The sequence below is a fragment of the Papaver somniferum genome, chromosome 5, assembly GCF_003573695.1.
Source record: "Papaver somniferum cultivar HN1 chromosome 5, ASM357369v1, whole genome shotgun sequence".
NCBI lineage: Eukaryota > Viridiplantae > Streptophyta > Magnoliopsida > Ranunculales > Papaveraceae > Papaver > Papaver somniferum.
This window is the reverse complement of record NC_039362.1, coordinates 164542630-164551239: the sequence shown is the minus strand read 5'-3', so window position 1 is coordinate 164551239 and position 8610 is coordinate 164542630. Positions and strand designations below refer to the sequence as shown.

Genomic DNA, 8610 nt, shown 5'->3' with positions numbered 1-8610 from the left:
GTGAATACTTCTAGCACTGAACTCCTTTGGATCGTCTTCCAAACAGTAAAGCACTAATCTATTTGGCAACCACTTTTCTTATCTTAATAAGTTAATCATACATATTATAGTTGAGTTTGACAAAGGCTTTTCAGTTTAAATCAATAAACTCCTTTGTCGGGTTAGATCTTCCAAGATCTGGATTAAAAGTTAACTAGATCAAGTCAAACTGAATTATCATATTCAGATACTGAAGAGCACCACCAGACTATCAAGTTTATACACGAAGGAAATCACAAAGATACGAAACTAATAAGAAAAGATCTTATTATCTTCAAATCTTGAAAGTCTTCTTTTGTACCCGCACAATAACAAACTTGATTTTAACTTATGATCGATCACGCAAAAAGTGGAGTCTGTTAACAATGGATGATCACAAGTCAATGTTATATCTAAAATCAGATCTGCACTACGCTAATCTCTTGATCTAGTTTGAGTGACCTTATGTCATAAGAAAAGGCTCCCAAGAATAATCAAACTAGATGCAATCAAGAGTTAACAAACGTTAGTAAATCAAATCAATAATTGAAAACTAAAATAACAATTCAATTCTAGTTTCCCACCAACGGTAGTAGTAGATGCTTCTTGATCCCCATAGAAGTCTTTAAACTAGTGGACGTAAGAGATTTCACCTACTTAGGTTACTCTCTTCTTCAAGATAGTATTACAAGTAATACTATTAGTTGGCTACAACAGTGACTACGAAACGAAGTGCCTGCCTTAGAATGAGTTTATAAGAAGAACAAACTTCACTATTTATATGCCAAGATAGTTTGGACAGTAAGGGATTTCCATAACCGAAAATATTCTCAAGATATGCAATAAACCACCTACATTCGGTTTTGCCTAATTCCAACCAATATCCAACTGTATAACCAAGATCCCTCTTGGACAACCAAAATATTAGCTAACACTTAACAAATATGTCTTTCGAGAGGTATGTTTTGATTGCGGGTAAACAAAACATATACATTCGAAAATCTCAAAAAGATTCTGAAACATTTCGGTATGGGATCTCACCTTGAGTATCAAGGAGTATCTTTGAACAATTAATAAATAAGATTTCAGCATATGTTCAAATTACTCAGTATGTCGATATATTGAAATTTCCTATTTTGTAAACCCAATTTCCAAAATCACACAAACCCTAAAGTGTAAGTGAGTAAAGAAATCAGTTTTGCATATTGGGACCGGTTCTACCATGACTCCCAATTCAGGTAGGAATAGGTTCTACCTTGACTCTCAATTCAGGTAGGGATCAGTTTTACCTTGACTCGCAATATAGGTATGGATCGTTTCTACCTTGACTCCAAATATAGGTAGGGATTGGTTCTACCTTGACACCTTGACACCCAACATAAGTTAGGATCGTAACTACCTTGATTCCCTATATAGGTTAAGATCGGTTCATCGTTAGATCTTCAATGAAAACCAAACCTTCAATCCTATTGATTACTTTCAACAATTAAACAAGTTCGTAAGTTTACTTCCTTAAACTCATATAATCAAACATAAATTTTTAGGCATGAAATCAACCCTAAGTAACGAGTTATAAAGATTATGTTGATGTCGCGATTACGAATTTCAAAAGATAAGCATTGTTAGAGCATAGCTCGGTTGAACCCACCAAGCGTTGGTATGTCAAGTTTGGTTGTCATATTTTATTGAATCAAAAATCATGTTAAGAGTCGCTTGATTATGTACTAGAGTCAACTTCGTATAGGTTAGCTTGAAACTATTAGGATAATGAGACTTTACAAGTATTGCGAAGACTTGAAGATGTGAAGAAGAAAACAGTTACAACGACAACATCATCCTTCCACTTGAGGTTAGTGATATTTGACTTGAACTGCTTCATTCCTTAACATATCTTTCAAGTCGTTCATATTGAAAACAAAACTGCGAAGCATGTTTGAACTCTAGATAGACACAATATTTAGGAATACAATACGAGGTTTATTGCTTAACCATTAAACTTTGTACATAATACATCGCCATAATCATTTAAATGCCATTGTGATTATGTATGGGTATGAGGTGAGGATTTCATCCTAGGGAACAATGTTTACATGTGTTCTAAGGAAGTAAATTCATGAACTTGGTTTGTGAATCGAAAAGGAAATCGCCAGGTGTTATTGGTATTGTTAATCATTGCATATCTTTTGAACAACCAATATGTGTGATTAATATAACTATTCATGACTTGGTTGTGTTCTTGGTAAAACTATTCACAAAGGTCTGACTTATGTATTGGTATGACTTTTATTAGTGAAACCGATCTTAAGTAATCATCTGAGATGGTACGATCGAGTTTGTGATTTTATGTCTGACCAAATCTGGGTAAAGGGAACCAATCCTAGTAAGAGATGCAGTACATCACAAAGGAGAATCGATCCTTGTATGAGGTGCAATAGGTTTATAGCAGAAAGGGGAACCGATCCTATGGACATGTGCAACACATATAAGTTAGATACCATATATATGTGGGGAACCGATCCTAATACCTAGTCAACCGAATTTTGGAAAGCTAGCGTGACTAAGCACAGTACTCACATGGAAGGTAGAACCGAAACTTGTTTTGGTAGAACCGTTACACCCATGATTTGTGATTGAGTATTCTTGATCAATCACATAGTTCTTGAAAGTCAGATGAACCAATTCTAAACTTGTTTGGAAGTGTGGCAAATCGGTTTCAAGGTTGTAAGTATGAAAGAGGACTTACAAAGTAAGGATGTCGACGTACTTTGAACACGTGCTGTGAATGTTTATATTTAATTGTTCAAAGTTATATTCCTTAATAGCTAAGGGAAGAGAATCCCGGGATCGAAATATAAATAAGTTAAGAATCTTTTAATTAAGGTTATTAATTTCATTTTTAGGAAAAAATAAGAATTAGTAATGTGCATTTACTAATTAGAGATTTTTCGAGAGATTTCGACCATTATTTCTGGACAGGGCATTTCCAGGAATTATGGAAACCGAATTTGTACTTCAATGAATATCTTGAGAATATTTTCGGTTTTGGAAATTCCTTGGTGTCCATACTTCCTTGTCTATAAATACTTGAAGCGCCTATTCGGAGAGGAGAGTAACCTAATTAAGCGAAATCTCTTACGGCCTAGGTTTAAAGTCTTCTTTGGGATTGAGAAGCTCTATTAGTACTGTTGGTGGGAAACTAGATAATTGCGGTTTATCTTTTGTTTTCGATTGATTTGATTGACTAACGGTGGTTGAACTTTGATTGCACCTAGTTTTTTTATGCTTGAGGATCTTCTCTTCTGATATAATATTCACTCAAACTAGTTCAGAGTTTCGACAGGGATCTTTAGACTGTTTGTAGTTCTAAAGACGATCTTGTGATAATCCATTGTTAACAGACTTCGTTCTGTGCGTGATTGATCACAAGAGATTCAAGTTGTTGTGTGTTGGTATTTATTGAAGATCTAAGAAGATTTGAAGACAAAGAAGATATTGAAGATTTCTGATTTGGGGTTCATAATCTTTGATGTGCAGAATACTTGTTTCGGTAAAAAGAGGATCCAATTAATAATCGGTTTTCTCCTTGTGATAGAATTGGATTGATTAGTTGAGTAGATCGGTATCAACACAATTCTTTGGATTACGACTGTTGATTGCAAAATCTTAACGATTACTTCGGTAATTGAACATAAGATAGATCTAAGGACCCGACGAAGGAGTTTATGTTAAAATAAACAGAAGAGCCTTTGTCCGACTCATATCACTTAATTGAAGAGAGTTGATACCAAACAGATCTGTTGTTCCTTTACTGTTTGGAAAACGAACCAAAGGAATTGTTCCGTGACTTATTTATAAGTTGGAGGCATGGGAATACAGACGGAACTAGGTGAACTATAGGTTTAGTTGCTTGGTCTCAACTATACGAAGTTAGGTGTAATTTTGTATAGCGGCTTAATCCTGAGAGTATTCAATTCTGGACAAGGTCCCAGGGTTTTTCTGCATTTGCGGTTTCTTCGTGAACAAAATCTTGTTGTGTCATTTACTTTTATTTTCCGCATTATAATTGTTTTATTATAATTAAAGTAAATTACACAAACGTTAATTCCTATTTACTTGATAAGTGAATCCTATTTTGTTTGGTTAAGTCCGAACATTTTTATCAAGTAAACATACTTCGTTGTTGTATTGTCTCGTTCTCGTATCCATAAACGATCACACGAAGTGTGGACCGATTAGTTGCATTGTCTCGACTCAGTCCATAGACAATCATTTTCGGAGAAAAGACTTATAAGTAGGAAAAGTTTTAGATCGAGGTGCAGCGTGAACCGAGTAGTTGCATTGTCTCGACTCAGTCCATAGACAATCACTTTCGGAGAAAGGACTTATAGGTAGGAAAATTTTTAGATTGAGGTATATTTGGGTACCCTCGTCTTTTCAAGCATTATACTTCGTAATATAATATACCGATATAAAGCATTCACAACTATTGATATATTCTTTCTTGAGACTTTGATCATAATAAGATGATCAAGTCTCTAATACTAGAGTTTCGCATATAACTTCACATGTTATGTTTTGAATCAGAAACGACTTTAAAGCAACAACATAGAAATGGAAACAAGTCAAGTTATGCATCACTAACCTCAAGTGAGAAAATGATGTCTTCGTTGATGTTGATACGTCTTCAGATTCTTTAGGTCTTCAGAGTAATTACTTGTACAAGTAGATTGCACGTGCGTTGCACGTCAGTAAATTTTCGAAAAACATGACATCGTGAAACAAAATGTGTTATAACCGTACAGTCAAATAGCAACAGTAAAAAGACGTACAATCATTGTTACTGGTTGAATGAGTTATGTATTCTATATTCGTCAAGCTCCAGTTAAGACATGAACACCCCACAGGCCCAAACCATGTGAACACTCTATTTCTTATGAATCTATCCACTGTAGGTTTAGCATTTAAGCCTAACAGCCTACCATCCCTTGCATTGAGTCTCACAAATTTTCCTAGCTCCGTCCACCATATACAAACGGTCGCTTCATTTTCTTGAAGCTGCTGTCCAAGTAAAGTAGCAGAACCCTACTCTTGATCACTTTCCCAGCTGTAACGCCTTGCACACTCACGTACCTAGAAATCATGCACAAATTCAATAGATCTTAGACTCTTAGTAATTTTGATGTACCATAAGTTCTGGACTACTCTTAGCATCTCTATCTTTCTTCCATCCATATAAGTATGTGGCTGGAAAAAATAAATAATGAGCTAATGTAAGTTTGATGTACCATAAGTTCTGGGCTCTTAGCATCTCTAGCAAAAGGATCCGTCACCAATGCTATTACATTTCCTACTTAGGAAAAAAAAACTATAAATGACTGAAAACCATGGTAAAATATCTGAATAATGAGCTAGCGTAACATTTCTTACTTGTACTTCATCCCCGCCAATATGACATTTTCAACTGGAATCAACCATAATGAGCGTCATTGACAAAATTGACCTGCAAGAGGAACCAACCACGATAAGCTTTAAAATCACTTGACTTAGAAGTTAAAGTATTAGTGTGGACAGTCCGATTGAAATTTGACATACTAATAGATATTTTGCAGGAGCTCATTGTAAGCTAGACATATCAGCTACCTTGCAAAAATATCCTAATGAGTATACAGTCTCCTAGGATTAGTAGGAAAAACATTTGTTACCATTATCACTGACATGTCTTTGTTCTTATAAAAAAGAAGAGGAAAAGACTTCCCCAAAAAGAAGACGACGAATCTAAGACAAAATAACTCAATTTTCAATCAAAAAAGTTTTCTATCTTTCGCTGATAGGAATTAATCATTTAGAACTTCTTTTGTATATTGTATATGAATGTTTTGATTGTTGACATTTTCTGCCTTGATACAACCGATATTCATATCGAAGACAGTGCAATGTCTATTTAAGGTTTACATGCTTAGAAATAATAACTTAATACGATACAAAATTGACCGAACTGATGGGTGTTTGAAATTTACTAACCAAATTGATAATAACATATTCACATGATTATAGAATCAAAAGGAAAACTGACCTTTTGGATATAGTCTCTGAATTGGCAATTTGACTGCAATTTTGGCTACATCATCTTGTCTTGTAGATAACAGAAAATTCTACAGAATGTATCAAAGATTTTGAAAACAAAGAAGTGCAAACTAAAAGTTTAAAGAATGGAAAACCTGAGAAAGGAGGAACATCCATATGAAGTAAAGCATTTCTTGTCTCGCTATTAGGAGTCTTTCGTATATCCTCAACTCTAAATCTGTAACCAAATTCTCCTGGCTAATTTGCCGACTGAGAAAGCGGTTAGTGTCATCAGCCTCTACGGAAATTTAAAAAGGATAATAAGATTTCCTTTTCTGATACTCCTTTCCGTTTTTGAATTAGATCAAGACAAAGCATAACCAAATAAAAATTAAGATTTAGCTCAGAAGTATAAATGCAACACCATTATCGCTGGTACATAATAAACAACATCAAGAGAACAAAGTCTCATAACATATCCCCTTTAATCCCCTACAAACAATTAGATGTTTCGTAGATTTCAACTTTGCTCAGCGTGTCTCATATAACAGAGGAGGCCCCACCTTAGCTGAATCGGTTTCCCATAAACGATGCATATGTATGCCAATTTTAGAAATATTAATTCTCAAGTATATATAAACTATGAAGAACTGTATTTTTTCAAGTCTCTTTGAACATACAGTGGATTTTGTGAAGTCCTGCATTTGTACAAACAGGTAAAAGAGTTGTTATTGAAGTTATTGTGAGTGTAAAGTGTAATCGGAATTTCTTCAAACACTTCCATGATAATCAATGCATCCAATATCAAACTCAAATTTGTATTTGTAAAACCCAAATTTTAATGTTTGATTCAATCCCTAAAGCATATACATGATATATTCCTCCATCATGATGATATCAGTACTAATACATGGCGAATTCCTTCATTAATTTTTCGTATTAACAGTTAGGGTCAGCGAATTTGAAATCAAATCGAAACTAAATCCTAAGCTGAAATCAATACAAGAAGTCAAGTCATATCTGATTATATTGATTCATGAAATTATTAGTACCAAAAAAGAACTAAGAACTAACCTGGTGATGAATCAATACAACTGCATGTTGAATTCCTCCATTAAATCTTCGTTTCAATAGGAAATCTATAGAAGAAGCTGAGGGAGAACGGAGAAGAGAAGAAAAAATGGAAACCCAGTTTCTATGTTCGTTTTTTGTTTTGTTTTGTTTAAGTCTTAAATTGGAGCCCTTAAAGTTGGGTTTATTTACAGAAAACCCAGCGCAGACACCAAATCTAGTTAGTTCATCAGACGGGTGATTTTGAAAGTCAGTTCATCTGACGGTTGATAATATATGTGCAGACACCAACTTTGGTCAATGGATTTTAGAGATCTAATGGATAAGTTTCGAAGTCAGTTCATCTGACGGTTGATAGTGCAAGATTGCTTGGTGGATCGGAGACAGAAATGTTTTTGGTTTTTGTTGTTATTAAAAGGGGAGATGTCTCAATATTTATAGACTTCCTAGCCTAAACTAACGAAATTGATTCTAGTAATCTAATCCAACGGTTTATGAGTTTTGATACTAAAATATGACAATCAACCTTGACATACCAACGCTTGGAGGATTCAACCATGCAGTGCTCTAACACCAGTAGTATAAACTATAAAGTTTTTTATATTGAACATGCAAAAAACCATCTAGCTAACCGGCTTGATTTCCGGGATAGAAAATATTGTATTAAGGATATTTGGGTTTCCTTTTCTCCTTTTTTGTTAAGTCTTATAGGGAAGAATCCTTTAGTGGAAGTTTGTAATTATCTTTGAAAAAGCGGGGGTATAACAACCACACCCAATTTTTGATTAGAAATTTGTATGGACTAACTCCAAAATACTTTCAAGAGAATCAACTAGACTCAATCTTAATAAATTATATCAAAGAGTTATATCTCTCTTTCTCGATTCAGTTCTTACTCAAGCAAATAGAAATCTGCGAGTCTAATTGAATACAAGAGAAATCACTTGAACGGTACCAAAGACCAATGTTCAATGATCAATCAATTTCAATCAACAACCAAAGGTCGGATTTCCCAATTGATTGATTCAAACGCACAACCCGCGATATTTCAATTATAAAGATAAACAATATAATGTGGAAAAGAAATAACACAGACACCAGAAATTTTGTTAACGAGGAAATCGCAAATGCAGAAAACCCCCGGGACCTAGTCCAGATTGAACACACACGGTATTAAGCCGCTACAGACACTAGCCTACTACAAACTAACTTCGGTCTGGACTTTAATTGAACCCCAATCAATCTCACACTGATCTAAGGTATAGTTTCGCTCCTTACGTCTCTGATCCCAGCAGGATACTACGCACTTGATTCCCTTAGCTGATATCACCCACAACTAAGAGTTTCTACGATCCAAAGTCAAAAACTTTAATAAACAAATATGTATCACACAAAAAAGTCTATGGTAATAGATAAATCTGTCTCCCGCTGAAATACCTACGAGTTTTGTTCAGTCTT

General features: G+C 34.6%; 1 long non-coding RNA gene across 2 annotated transcripts; it reads right to left on the bottom strand.

Annotated features, from left to right (window-relative positions):
• Nucleotides 1–4643: 4643 nt before the first annotated feature.
• LOC113283518 lies at nt 4644–7279 on the bottom strand. 2 transcript variants are annotated; one of them, XR_003327509.1, is made up of 6 exons: nt 7156–7279; nt 6506–6779; nt 6092–6379; nt 5446–5518; nt 5304–5365; nt 4644–5148 (listed from the first exon to the last, which is right to left on the bottom strand). It is a non-coding gene; the product is annotated as an uncharacterized LOC113283518 (long non-coding RNA). The 2 variants fall into 2 exon arrangements; XR_003327508.1 differs by having other exon boundaries at nt 6092–6779.
• Nucleotides 7280–8610: the final 1331 nt, after the last annotated feature.